The sequence below is a fragment of the Microtus oregoni genome, unplaced genomic scaffold (assembly GCF_018167655.1).
Source record: "Microtus oregoni isolate MIOR12 unplaced genomic scaffold, Mior012 000005F_ref0000423, whole genome shotgun sequence".
NCBI lineage: Eukaryota > Metazoa > Chordata > Mammalia > Rodentia > Cricetidae > Microtus > Microtus oregoni.
In genome coordinates, this window is record NW_024543064.1 from 3,004,384 (window position 1) to 3,018,671 (window position 14,288).

Below are 14,288 nucleotides of genomic sequence, written 5' to 3' on the forward strand. Positions count from 1 at the left end.
TGCTTTGGAATGGGAAGCATTGTAGCTGTAGACTTAATGTCAAAATTAAAAATAAAATGCTGTCAAGAGGGGTTTAATAAATCATGCTCTCCGTATAAGACGCACTGCCATGCTGGGAAAGAGGGTGGGTACCGAGTCTACACTACCTAGAAAAGGGCTGGCAATTCGAATGCTGAAAAAAAAAATGAGAGAAAGATGGAATCTGGAACAGAAAAACATTGCTCAAAAATTGGGAAACCTAAGAGCGCATATTTAGCAGCACGGATTTGTTAGATGTTTTGTCAACACTGAACGTGCGTGGCTATGTGAGATCTTAACGGAGGGAATCCTAACTGAAGGACAAACAGGAACTATGTGTATCCTGAAATCCTTAATAACTTGTTTTACATTAAAAATGTTTGTACAGGGCTGAAGAAATGGATCAGTGGTTCTGAGCACATACTGTTCTTGTAGAGGACCTAAGTTCAGGCCCTCAAGCACCCACACTGTGGTTCAAAAACATTTGTGAGTCCAGTTCTGGGGAATCAGATTGATGCCCTGTTCTGGCTTCCATGGGCTCCTAAACACGCATGGTGCACATATATACATGAAGACACATACATAGGCACACAAAATAAGATAAATAAATATTTAAAATGTCTGTACAGAGGTAAAACAATGTGAAACATTTCCATCCAGAGTGGAAGGTGCCTCTCAGCTCGCTCCTGATTCTGGGACTTTGGTACAAACTTCTGTTCTATGGTGTCCTAAGGAATCATCTGCCAGGGCACCGGTTGGTCACAAGGACACACAGCTGAGGGGACAGCAAGGACAGGGGTTTATCAGGTGTGGGGGGGGGGCAGTATGCCTATTCTTCCCTGAGGCAGGTGGGGACACAGGATAGAAAGCCATGGTGTGAACTGGTCATGGAGGCATGGGTGCTGGTGGCGTGTCAGGAGGAGCCCAGGGCTAGGACAGTTGTTAAGGGCGGCTGAACAGGCTAGCCTTCAGCACATGGTGCTGCTTCTGCAGCAAGAACGGCCATTGCAACAGCTTCTCAGCAGAAAATTCCTTCCAGAAGTGCAATGAGCAGTGTGAGGCACCCAGGCTCTTTGCAGCCTGCGATCTTATCCTGGTTACAGTCCTGGCCTGCGACTCTTTGCGGCCTGCGATCTTATCCTGGTTACAGTCCTGGCCTGCGACCCTTTGCAGCCTGCGATCTTATCCTGGTTACAGTCCTGGCCTGCGACTCTGGTAGAGCGGACGAGGAACTCAGTTCTGTGCCAGTGTCCACAGTGACTGTCTAAAAGTTGAGTGTGCCACAGCCGTATCATAGCAAGCAGTTGGCACTTCTTGGCTCTTTTCCTGTCTGCTGGCTCTCACATTCTCTCTACCCCCTCTTCTGTGATGTCCTCTGAGCCATGGATGACGGGAGGCTGATAGCTGACCCATCTCACTGTCGGTTATACTCGGCACTTTGACCAGCTCAGCGTGAACCACAGCTCACTGCAAAGGGAGGCTTCTCAGACCAAGAGAGCAATAGATCTGTGGGTTTAAATGTATTTATATATATAGTATATAGTAGTAGGGTATAAACGTATTTAGAAGGGAGTTTGACAGCATGGATATTTAACAAAACAACAGTTGGTTTGCACCTAGGGCCCCTGATTGCCCAGTTAGCGTTCTGAACAGGCTCATAGCACGAAGCATAAAATCTAAAGATGTGTGTGTACCAGTGATAACCACACAACCATGGGCATGTAAGCAATCACACCAACTTCAGGAGGTTATAAATAACAACAACAAAAAGTAAAACTAAAAAGAGGACATGGATTGGGAGGGAGATGGGCTGGGTGAACTAGGGCGATGTGATGGTGGACAGATGGGAACAATACACACTGGATAAAGCATAAAGCTGTCAAGGAGTGAATACTTTATTAAAAGACAGTCTAACTGGATAAACCGGATCTTAGAGGTGAGAAAGGCAAGGGAGCATTCAATACATTTGATCCCATGAAGCACTGCCTCTCATCCTGAGAGAAACACACATTTCAATCAATAACCAGGGGCCTACACTGATGTGTTTGTGAGTCAGAGTCCAGCCTCACCAAGGCCTCCCAGGCAGGGCAGCCCTGTTGTGGTCAGCTCTGTACATTTTTATCAATTCTTACACATAAAAGAAAAGGTTTAAAGATGCAGGGTGCAGTATTCATGGTGCAAGCTGCTCACTTGTGGTTCCTAGGGGTCACTGTCCAGTGTGTGGTACTTAACCCAACCTGACCCTGGCTGCACCCACTGCAGGGGCCCATGCTGGGTGACCAAGGCTCACAGCAGGAATGTCTTGCTAGGAGGATCTGACAACTGGGAGGAGCCAGGCTTCCCATGACTCCCAGCGGGGCTTGCAAAGGCTTTTTGACACAGAGGGCTTCTAGGATGTATCATCCTTCAGAGACCGGCTGGCAGCTCCCTCCCCCCAGGTTGTTTTAACACAGTAGTGCTCAACCTTCCTAATGCTGTGACCCTTTAATACAGTTCCTCATGTTGTGGAGACCCACAATCATAAGATTATTTTGTTTCTATTCCATAACTGTAATTTTGCTACTGTTACGAATTATAATGTAAGTAAGTATCTGACATGCAACCCCAGGGGTTGCGACCCACAGGTTGAGAACCACTGTCCCCATGGGTTACACTGGCTTCTAAAGTGGCCACCACTGAGCACTTTGGACTGAAAGTTGTGTATGGAGAGATTCCTTCTAGGAACAGTGGAGGCAAGGGAAGGAGAACTAGTCAGGGAAATTCCGCAAGGATCAGCGTCAGAGAGCCGCTGTAGCCTCCACAGCCCTGGACTGCTTCTGCCATACTGCTCCCTGCACGGGCCAGAATCCTCTAGAAGGCTCCCAGGCTTGTCTCATGACTTCCATCTCTTCCACTCTAGTTTTGGAGGACACTACTGCACAAGCAACCTCCATCTACATGTTCCCCTTGCTCAGTTCTGCCCAAGACTTCACTGTCCCTAGCAGGATGGTTGTCAATAAGCGATTCCTCTGGGATCCATGCCAGCCTTCCACAAGTGTCATGTGACCAGCATCTAATGCAGTCATTCCTAGAGTCTCAGAAGGCAGGAGCTTTTGACAGCCAGTCACATCCCATTCCGAGATCAGAGAGATGGGAGAGGGCCATGTTGCTTGCTTTCTTGTTTGTAGTCCAGATTTCTCCTCTCTCAGACAGTTTAGGATCCCCTGCCTAGGGAATGGTGCTGCCCACAGTGGGCTGGGTCTTCTCGTACACTTTATTTTTTTTTGTTTAATTAATTTATTTATTTATTAAAGATTTCTGTCTCTTCCCCGCCACCGCCTCCCATTTACCTCCCCCTCCTCCAATCAAGTCCCCCTCCCTCGTCAGCCCAAAGAGCAATCAGGGTTCCCTGCCCTGTGGGAAGTCCGAGGACCACCCATCTCCATCCAGGTCTAGTAAGGTGAGCATCCAAACTGTCTAGGCTCCCACAAAGCCAGTACATGTAGAGGATCAAAAACCCATTGCCATTGTTCTTGAGTTCTCAGTAGTCCTCATTGTCCACTATGTTCAGCGAGTCCGGTTTTATCCCAGGCTTTTTCAGACCCAGGCCAGCTGGCCTTGGTGAGTTCCCAATAGAACATTCCCATTGTCTCAGTGTGTGGGTGCACCCCTCGTGGTCCTAAGTTCCTTGCTCGTGCTTTCTCTCCTTCTGCTCCTGATTTGGACCTTGAGATTTCTGTCCGGTGCTCCAGTGTGGGTCTCTGTCTATGTCTCCTTTCATACACTTTAATAATGAAGGCAGTACATCATGGACCAGCTCACAGGCCAACCCGATCTAGGTAATTTCTCATTAGGACTCTCTTCCCAAGCTGATTCTAGGTGGTGTCAAGTTGACAGTTAAAACCAGCCCGTACAGTGGTGGGCTCTGCCGGCCCGGTTTTCTCATCCTGCATCCTGCATCCTGTTTGCTCTGGCCAGTGACCCAGATGCCAAACTCCTCTGCTTCAAGACCCCACACTGAAATCATTGTTTCAGGATTGAAGCTAGGTTGGGGGACAAGTATTCCCTAGGTAGACAGACAGAATTCGCAGCCAAGCTTTCCTAGGGAGGAAGGGGTCAGGCATGGGCCACATGGGCATGTGCAGACATTGACAGGGTCTCCATGATCTTGGGATGGTTCTGTGTGGGAAGGTGGATCCACCCGGCTGGTGGATCTTCTGGATGCTTCTTCGTACTAGAATGTTGCTGAGAAGACTGCAGCATTGAGGGGAGAAGGAAGTGTGAGTGGTGCAAGACCCCCAACTGTGTGGAAGCACCCCCTCCAATAGCAAATGTGCAAGACCCCCAAATGTGTGGAAGCTCCCACTCCAATAGCAAATATGACTATTTGTAAACAAGGTCTTGAGGAGGTGAAAATTGAGCCATAGGGCCCCTAAGGCGGTGCTTATCTAATAAACTGGTGAATTTGGACACAGTCAGATGCCAGATAACGTGGAGACAGGACTCAGGAAAATGTGACTCTTCAGCTGTGGTTACTGGTCTCAACCACTGGCCAAGGATTCCAAAGGTGACAAGTGTGGATGCTCCCAGGAGTGCAAAGCAGAGGTCCCCTGTGAGCATTGTGTCCCCAAGCATTGGGAATAGCTCATTTTTGTTGCCCAGGTGCTGGGGTCCTGTCACAATGTCCAGGGTCCTTCTACCGACCCGGCTGGTGGCTGGTCAGTCTCTCCCCAGATAGATGTGTCTTGGAACATGGTAAAATCAGGGAAAAGATGCAGGCAGCTCCAAAGAGGACAGTGCCATAGTGAAACACCATCTCTAAGGACAACCAGAAGAAAAGGGCTTTTGGGAGATCAAGACTAAAATGACGCCCTAGGGTAGGATCCCTGCCCAGCTGGCCCAGGCTGGTCTCTGCTGCTCTCAGGGATCTGGTGAGAGTAACATGAATGCTGAGGGCTTTCTGGGCACCAGGGGTATGTGTGAGTCTCCACAGGAGAGACCAGGAAATCTGGGAAGCCACACATTCTGAGCCCTGACTTTCCTGACTTTCTGTCCGCCTTGAGCCTTGAACACAATTGAGTCCTCAACATTAGAAGGAATTGGAACAAACCCTCCCGAAGGGTGTGAGCAGCCCCCAGTCAGGTTTGTCAATGAGTCATGTTAAAAAGTGAAATCATTGACAAGTCTTAAATTTAAATCAGGCATATCAGCTCCACCCTGCCCCCGACTCCGTTCCTTGTGAGCTTGTGAAGTGACCTGAGTCAGATGACCATGGCAAGCCATCTTTAGAAAGGTGTCCATCCCTATGAATACATCTTTCCTCAGCTGATCTGAATGAGGACATCCTGATGCTCCACGCCGGAAACCATGGGGAGCAATGACCTGGCAGATGGAGAAGGTGTGAGCTCCCCTTGGCTAAGCACCTAGGCTAGCCTAGGGCTGTTCCATATTCAGTCCTGAGAATCCCCTTTGCAGATAACCTTAGGCCTGACCACAGGAGGGTCCCTCTAACTCCCCATGCACAACCGCATCTCCACAATGGCCCCCATCTACACTGCATGTCTTCTCCAGCAGCCCCCCTCTTTGCCATGCATGCCCCATCTCCTCTGCATACCTACATCTTTATCAAACATGATCCCAACTTCACCACACAGACCCTATTCCTGCCACACAGATCCCATCTCTGTGACGGTCCCCATTTCTCTAGCACACAGCACCTAGCTCTACTACACAGCCCCGACTCCCACTAAAGGTACCTCACCTCTATTCTTAATGCTCCTGATCTCCATCATGCATGGTACCCCATCTCACACACAGACCTCACCTCTACCAGTCATGCCCCCATCTCCACCACATACACCCAATCTCTGCCATGTAGGCCCCATTTCCACTACACACAGCCCTGCCCCTGTCCCACAAGTCCTGCCCCTGCCCCACACAGTCCTGCCCCTGCCTCACACAGCAGTACTCCTGCCCCACACAGCCCTGGCCCTGCCCCACACAGTCCTGCCCCTGCCCCACACAGTCCTGCACCTGCCCCACACAGTCCTGCACCTGCCCACACAGCCCTGCCCCTGCCCACACAGTCCTGTCCCTGCCCACACAACCCTGCTCCTGCCCACACAGCCTTGCACCTGCCCACACAGTCCTGCACCTGCCCACACAGCCCTGTACCTGCCCCACACAGCCTTGCACCTGCCCCACACGGTCCTGCACCTGCCCCACACGGTCCTGCACCTGCCCACACAGCCCTGCACCTGCCCACACAGCCCTGCACCTACCCACACCGTCCTGCCCCTACCCCACACAGCCCTGCACCTGCCCCACACAGCCCTGCACCTACCCACACAGCCCTGCACCTACCCCACACAGCCCTACACCTGCCCACACAGCCCTGCACCTGCCCACACAGCCCTGCACCTGCCCCACACAGCCCTGCACCTGCCCACACCGTCCTGCCCCTACCCCACACAGCCCTGCACCTGCCCACACAGCCCTGCACCTGCCCACACAGCCCTGCACCTGCCCCACACAGCCTTGCACTTGCCCCACACAGTCCTGCACCTGCCCACACAGCCCTGCACCTGCCCACACAGCCCTGCACCTGCCCACACCATCCTGCCCCACCCCACACAGCCCTGCACCTGCCCACACAGCCCTGCACCTGCCCACTCAGCCCTGCCCCTGCCCTGCCGCTGCCTGCATGGCCCTCGTTCCTTCCTCCTTCAGGTTTGGTGAGTCAGCTCTGCAGCTTCTCCTGCCAGGTTCGGCTGATGATTTCCCTGTTTCCTCTGAAAGGAGAGAACTAACTCTTTGTGCAAATGCTACACAAAAGAGCCCTGAAACCTGTCTGTAGCAAGAACTTTAAACTCATTTGTGAATCTTTTCATCAAACGCAAACAGTGGCTCTGAATTGATGAAAATCCCACAAAGAGTGCCTCTTCCTTTGGGAGTTTAGGAGCCCACGAGGCTAGCAACCGATGTGTGTGAGGACAGGCTCCAAGGGTGTGTGTGTATGTGTGTGTGTGGTATGGCATATATTAGAGGGGATGTGTGTGTAAGTATGAGTGCACCTGTATGTAGAGGTCAGAGGTCAATGTCAGGTGTCTTTTGGTCATTCTCCATCTTTTCTTTTGAGGCAGGATGTCACCCTGAACTTGGAGCTCATTCCGTATTAAAGGCCAAGGCATGACTGCCTTGTATACAGACTCTTTGTCAGGGACAGCAAGGCCCCCGATCCAAGGTGCTTGGGACATGCAGCCTTGGTCTTGTCTGCAGTGATGGTCATCCAAACGGCTAACCCAAGAAGGGAGTGCCCTGGGCTATGAGCCCATCTTTCCACCATTAATCCTCAGTCTCCTGCAGCATGACAGGCATGGCCCTGTGCACCAAATTCCATCCTCCTAGAACTCATAGTACAAGAATGCAGACCCATAGACCAGAGCTCTGGTGCTGCTGACACCCAGATCAATGGGCCAGGGCTCAGGTGGTCCCGAAGGATGCTGAGATTAGCTTCTGCCTACTTCGGCTTCAAAGGTGCACCCCATCCAGTGTCTCTCAGAAGCATTCCAGGAGCAACCCTAAGGAAGGCAACCTCAGGTCCACCGTAGTGGCCAAGAGTGACCAACGATAAAGTGAGAACACCTAGTTGGGCACCTAGAAACCTATCTCTCTGGCTTGTTGGAGTGAGTGAGGTTGGAGTATAAAGGGAACAGGCTGGCTGACTAGTCAGATCCACATTAGGTGTTTGTTTCTGCAACCCAGGCTTTTCTGTAGCCATAAGTACATAGCTCCAAGGATGGAGTCTGAGAGGGAGGGGTGAGCTCTAGCAGACAAAGCCAGCGGGCTTACCCTTGCCATACCACTCTCAATGTTAAGTCCTGTCAAATCCTGTTCAAGTTGGCCAAGCGCTAGCTCGACTATCTGACAACAGACAGGAGTTCACACTCAGGGTGATATTGAGATTAGTATTTAAGTCAGTTCATTGGAATACTACAGATAACCTTTTATCACGTGCCTGGGCCTCATCCACTTAGAGGTTGTAAGAGAAGCCTAGGTAGGGCTCCCTCAAAGGTCCTTCTCCCAGCATCCAGCAAGCGTGAGCTGGTGAACTGTCGTCAGTGCCTCCCTGCTAGGCAGCCAGCTCAGACTCCAGCATTTTCTTAGTTTCTCTCTCCTCTTTCTCCCTTCTCTCCTTCTCCTACCCTTTTCTTCCTCTTCTATCTCCCTCCCTCCATCCGTCTATCTCTCTCCATCTCTGTCTCTCTCCCTTTTCCTCTCTCCCATTTTCCTCTTTAGCTTTGTTTTTCCCTCTCTCTGTCTCCCTCTCTCTCTCTCTCTCTCTCTCTCTCTCTCTCTCTTTCTCTGGAGAACCCTGCCTTTTATACCTCTACAAGGGACACAGACTAAGAAGAATCCCATCTTGTCACTAATTCTACCTTTAACTGGACAGGCCATTCCCAGTCCTAAATACTTGGTTTCGGGGTCCAAATAAGATCACACAGAGTGTAGATGGTCCAACTGCCCTTATACTCAGCCAGGAACGGTGTCCTTGTCCCTGTCTCTGGATCTGTGACTTGGGGATACCCTATCCACTTCTCAGTTCAACGCTGCAGGTTCCTTGGAGTCTCATTTTTGCTCCAGAGGGTGACCTTGTTCCAAGTCTTTAGGCTGCGTTCAGTTCTATTAAATCTTCTACTGTTACTTAGAAGGGAAACAACTTAAGACTTAAATAATTTATCTGGTTTCCACACAGCTGGCCTTTTGTGAAGATTCATTTGCTAATAAGGACAATGGACTTAAGAAGCCTGTGTTGGTTTGGGGCAGGGAAACATCTCCTCGCGTGTGCATCTCCTCTCTTCAGAGACTCTTCCGCTGTGTTGGGTAAAACAGCCGTGAGCTGCTTTATTTCAAGCTCTTCTCACGAGTTAGTTTTCAAATGCTCTACAGCCTGGGTGGATGGTGTGGGGACCTCACAGCTGTCTGTCTATAAAATGGGTAGTTCTTTCCCCGGGTGCCAGCTCATGGGCTGCAAAATGAGACAGCCTCGCTTTCTGTGAAGTTCAGCGAGGTCCAGACCAGAGAGCGCTCTTATTACATCCATTCAAGTGGAGCAAGGAGAGGCTGCTCACTGAATGCCTCCACATCTCTAACAGCACACTTGTTTATAATTAGAGGAAAGAATCTGCATAGAGACAATTAATATAACATGGTACCAAAAATCAAATTTCCCCTTTGAATAGCTTCCTCAATTTTGTTCACGGAAGTAATTTCCCTTCCAAGCTCTTTGTTCCTTGAAGAGGGGGAGAGCCAGCATTTACTGCATGCGATGACCAGGGCCAGCATTTACTGCATGTGATGACCAGGACATCCCAGTGTGAGCTGCTCACCTGGGTGAAGGCATGGCACAGAACGGGAGGACGTCTCCCTTGGCCTCCCTTGAGAGCTTGTGTGGGAGCAGAGTCTCCCCTGCAGTAGTGCTCCTGTCTCCCCCGGAGCATGCCGCATCCATGTTGCATACAGACTGTGAGGCACTGGAGACCTGATGGAGAACATAGTTATTAAGGATGCTGTCCACCGTGTCTGGACAGCTCTTTAGCTTGGCACAAAATGGAGGACTCCCTTTCTCAGTCTGGTCACCTCTTCTCTGTCTAACCTTATTTGGGGAGTGTCTCTAAGCTCAGAAGCCCGGCCTCACTTGGAGCACGACCCTGCATAGGACTCCCTGCAAACGCTGTGTGACTCAGCACTTAAGTCCCGCTCTTTCCTTCATCCCATATGATAATTAGGCGCTGTGTGATGGCCAATCAGCCATTCCCACTTATAATCCCAAGAACCCTCACGTACCAAACCCCTGAAACACTAAAATGAGCGGTGTCTCTCTGAAGCAGACTCCGGGAAGTTCTTTCTGTCACACTCATGGCCATGCTCACTTCTTCTGCTCTGTTTGCCCTTGAGGACCGGTGGCCAACAACCCCAGGGGAGAAGGAGACCCACAGAAACCCACACTTCACACAAACTGCTGGCCTGAGACTCTATCCTGAAGACCCCTGTTGTTCAAAATCAGTGCCTGGAGAGGTGCAATTAGTGTGGGTGGTCGGCTTGTCTGACACTTCCCGTGTAGGCTCTTCTGTATTTGCCCCCATCTCAGGTGACAGTCACGGCAGAGATCCTCCACGGGCTGGTGCGCTTTCTGAAACTGACCAGTGAGTCCTTCTGCCCTGGACAGAAGGTGGAGATGGAGATGGAGGGCAGAGGAATTGATAGGTATTTATCCTTCTGCACCAGTCTGTTCTCTGCCATTCTCCCAAGGCCACCTTTCTGGTAAGCTCTCATCCCTCAAACAAGGGGAACAGAGTTCCTGGTAAGTCTTGGGACTCCAAAAGGGGGTTAGAGACTCTTTACAATGCATGGGAATGTGGGGTGCCAAAGCCACCCACTGTCGATCACAATTCAGGACAACGTGAGAGGACAGTCACACGAATCACAGCAGAAAGACAGACGCGGCACCATCTCTAGTCGGCATGAAGTCTATACCTGCCGGGTATAGAGGCAGAGAGGAGAGAATGGTTTACAGGGGTTGGCAGAGTAGGGGAGGTATCCTGTAGACAGAGATTCAGTAGTGGGTCCTAAAACCCAGCTGGCTCGGAGTGTTCTCTGATACAGAAGGGTTAAGATGTCATATGGCATCACTCAAAACAACAGGGCATTCAAACATTCTCAGGCCAAATCAACAGCCTGTAGTGATATTTAATTTGTATTTTAGTAAATAAATAAAGCTTGCCTAAAGATCAGAGAGTAAAACAGCAACACTGGTCAGTCTTACAGACCAGGCAGTGGTGACACACACCTTTAATCCCAGTAGCCACACTAGTTTGCCATAGAAACCAGGCAGTAATGATGCATGCCTTTAATCACAGTCCTAGAGAGGAATGTAAGACAAGAGGAGACAGCTCTCAGACACAGTCTCATTCTGAGATTCCTGGAGGCAGAATCGCCATTTCAAACTGAGGTGGAGGTAAGAGCCAGTGGCTGATGTTCTGCTTTTCTGACCTTCAGCTTGAACCCTAATATCTGTCTCTGGGTTTTTATTAAACTGCTTCAACAAATACATGCAATGATTATCATCAACAAAAGGCAACTGAATCAAAGGGGCTGGAGTGGATGTTCAGTAACTGAGATGCTTGCTGCTTATATATTAACTTTTACTTTCAATTTGGCAGAATCCAGAGTGGCCTGGAAAGAGGGAACCTCAACAGAGGACTTGCCTAGATCAGATTATCCTCCGGACATGTCTCTCAGAGATTATCTTGATTGATGATTGATGTGTGGTAGAGTCAAGCCCACTGTGGGCAACACCTTTCCTATACAGACCCTGGTCTGAACCTGAGCCAGGGGAGAAAGCCCCTAAGCAATATTCTGCCATGGTTCCTGCCCTGACTTCTTTCGATGATAATCTGCCACCTGGTAGTGTAAGTCAAACCTTTTCTTCCCCAAGTTGCTTTTGGCTAGTATTCTATCGCAGCATTGGAAATCCCAAACACTGCTTTCAGAGACTCGAGGTCAGTTCCCAGCACCCACGTCAGGCGGTTCACAACCACCTGTAACTCCAGCTCCAGGGGATCTAACACCCTCTTTTGGCTTCCACAGGTACCCCCCCACCACACACACATGCTCCACCCTCAAAATAGAAAATAGAAATAATCTAAGGAAAGAAAGAAACCAAAAAGTAAGCCGGTGTTGAGATTTCCTAAGTCTGCCCTGAGACTTCAGAGGCGGCGTGGAGGTTTCAGCATAAGCCTGTCTCCTCCTATAATTGGGCAGACACAGCACCGCTGATCTCTCTGACTTACCTACCGCTGGCAGAATGATTAGGAACAATGAGAAAGTGAACAGCCACTGCGAGGTCCAGGCCGCTGTCCCTTGGAGAGCCTGGAAGCCCGCCAGAGCCCTGCGCTCCGAGATGTGGGATGCTGGCTCCTGCTCCAACTGTCATGTAACTCAGCCATTACGTTCTGCACAGATTCATGCCCCACACCTTCCCCTGGGGCCAGCTAACACGAAGTGGTTCCTGAGCACTAGTCTTCTGTGTGGGGATTCGGTGATTCATGACAAGGTAACAGCCAGGTGCCTGAGAGCCAGAATCCTGCTTTCAGAAATTCTTCCTGAAGATGTCTTAGAAATAAATACACATGGGACACTTTCTTACAGGGCTGTTTGTAATTAGAAATATCAGATATACCTGTTGTGTGATGTTTTATATTTTGGATTTTTGGGGGACCCATCGCCCAACCTCCAAATAAATCACACACAGAGGCTTATTCTTAGTTATGAATGCCTGGCCTTAGTTTGGCTTTTTTTTTTGCCAGTTTTTCTTAAATTTAATTATCCCAACTATCTTTTGTCTCTAGGCTTTTATCTTTTTCTAATTTCGTATGCCTTATTTTTACTTTTCTTCTTAAGCCCGTGGCTGGCTGGGTGACTAGCCCCTTATACTAGGGTCAAGGGATCAGAGAGCAGCTCTGGAACTGGGGTCAAGGCTGGAGCGAGAGGAAAACTGTCCCCCTCAGAAAGGCATGACCTTGGACAATAGTGACTTGGACCCAGGACCCACTGCCGGCTCTCCTCTGCTTACCCAGCCAGCAACCCCAGTTCCAGCCACTTCTGTCACCACCTCCTCCACACAATCCCTGGGGCCTGTACCCCTAGGGCAGTCCTCTGCTGAGCATCACACATGACCACACAAGATACTCAAGTTTAATCAGCAGTATTTTCATAAGGAGCATAGGGGAGCCTCCTGGTCCCGGTCTCCTTCCCAGACCCCCAGGCTTGTCTTCCAGCAGCGGGTCCAGGGAGATGTTGGGCGCAGAGCTATGCGCCTTCCCTAGGGCTGTGGTCAATGGCCAGGAATGGACTTTGAACCTCTCAATTCCCGAACTGCGCCTGAGTGTGCTGGGTGACATCAGAGGTGAGAGGTCATCCCTCATCCACGGATTCCTAGCGGGTTCGCACCAAGTGTTGGAGAGGACTGAGGGTGAGCAGTGCGAGAGGAGGATGCTGGGGGATGGGCAAACTCACCTGGTGCTCATCCGAGAGGAAGCGGGAATGCCTGACGCCAAGCTCTCAGGCTGGGCGGATGCTATGATCTTTGTCTTCAGCCTGGAGGATGAAAGCAGCTTCCAGACTGTGAGTCCATGTATAGCTGAGCTCCCCTCTCAGGGAAGGATGAGGAGGTCTAGTCCTGGCTCTGGTTGGGACCCAGGACAGGATCAGTGTCTCCTCTCCTCCAATGGTGGGTGATGCTTGAGCTTGGGCTTGGCACAGACGTGGGACGCTACAGCTACTGGGAGACCTATGCTGCCTGTGGGCTTGATGTGGGCCAGGTCTTCCGGGAGGTGGTCCAGAAGGTGGTAACTTTGCACAGGTGGCGGCAACTCCTGGCTGCCTGCAAGTCCCTGCCCAGCTCTGCCCCTTCTACTCCTGTAACAGGGCAGGCTAGTAACGGGAGCCACACTAGCGACTACTCCTCTTCACTTCCATCCTCACCCAATCCTCACCCAGTGTTGGACACCAGGAGCTCCAAGCTGAGGCGGCCACTCTGGCTGGGTTAAGCACCCCAGAATCCCTACACCGAGCAGCCTAGCAAAGGACCAGCCTTTTTGCAAACCATGGGGCAATGACTCTGAGAAACGGAGCTTAAAAGGTCAGGGAGAGACAACAGGGAGTGGGCGAGCCATCCCCATTACTCTTTCTAGTCATGGCTTCTACTCTACCTCCTGATTTTGCTTTGGGAAGATCATCTGGCCCAGGGACCATCCAGATTGCCTTGTGGCTTGACTCCTTCTCAGGCTACTTCTGAGAGCCCAAAAGCCTAAACCCTCTTTGCCCCTTGGTAGGTGCTAACTATCACCGTTTGCTTAGAAGGTTCCAGGTGCTGCTGCTGGTTCATGTCAGATGTACATAGATGAGGCCATTCCAGCCTCCTTAGACAGGAGTTAATGGCTCTAAAACATTCTTAACGCCTCCCCTATCTTGCTTTTGTCTTCCATGCTGGGTTCTTCCCTCCTTACAGTAAGTATAAATTCAAACAGGAACACACATGACAAGTGTCCTTGGGGGCCTGCATTCCAACTCATTTATGACATTGGTGATAAACTCAGTCTTATGGTTTTGGTCAAGTGACCAAACAATCTTTAAAGAAATGTATTGTCAGTGTCTCTCCTGATCATTTTTTTGCACTCTTCTCTCATTTTGCAGTTATTTGGGCTTGGAGACATCTTTAAGAAACATGT

The 14,288-nt window shown here is 50.4% G+C and overlaps 1 pseudogene; it reads left to right on the plus strand.

Annotated features, from left to right (window-relative positions):
• The first annotated feature begins 5,364 nt into the window (after positions 1–5,364).
• Positions 5,365–13,776, plus strand: LOC121448288 (annotated as a pseudogene).
• Positions 13,777–14,288: the final 512 nt, after the last annotated feature.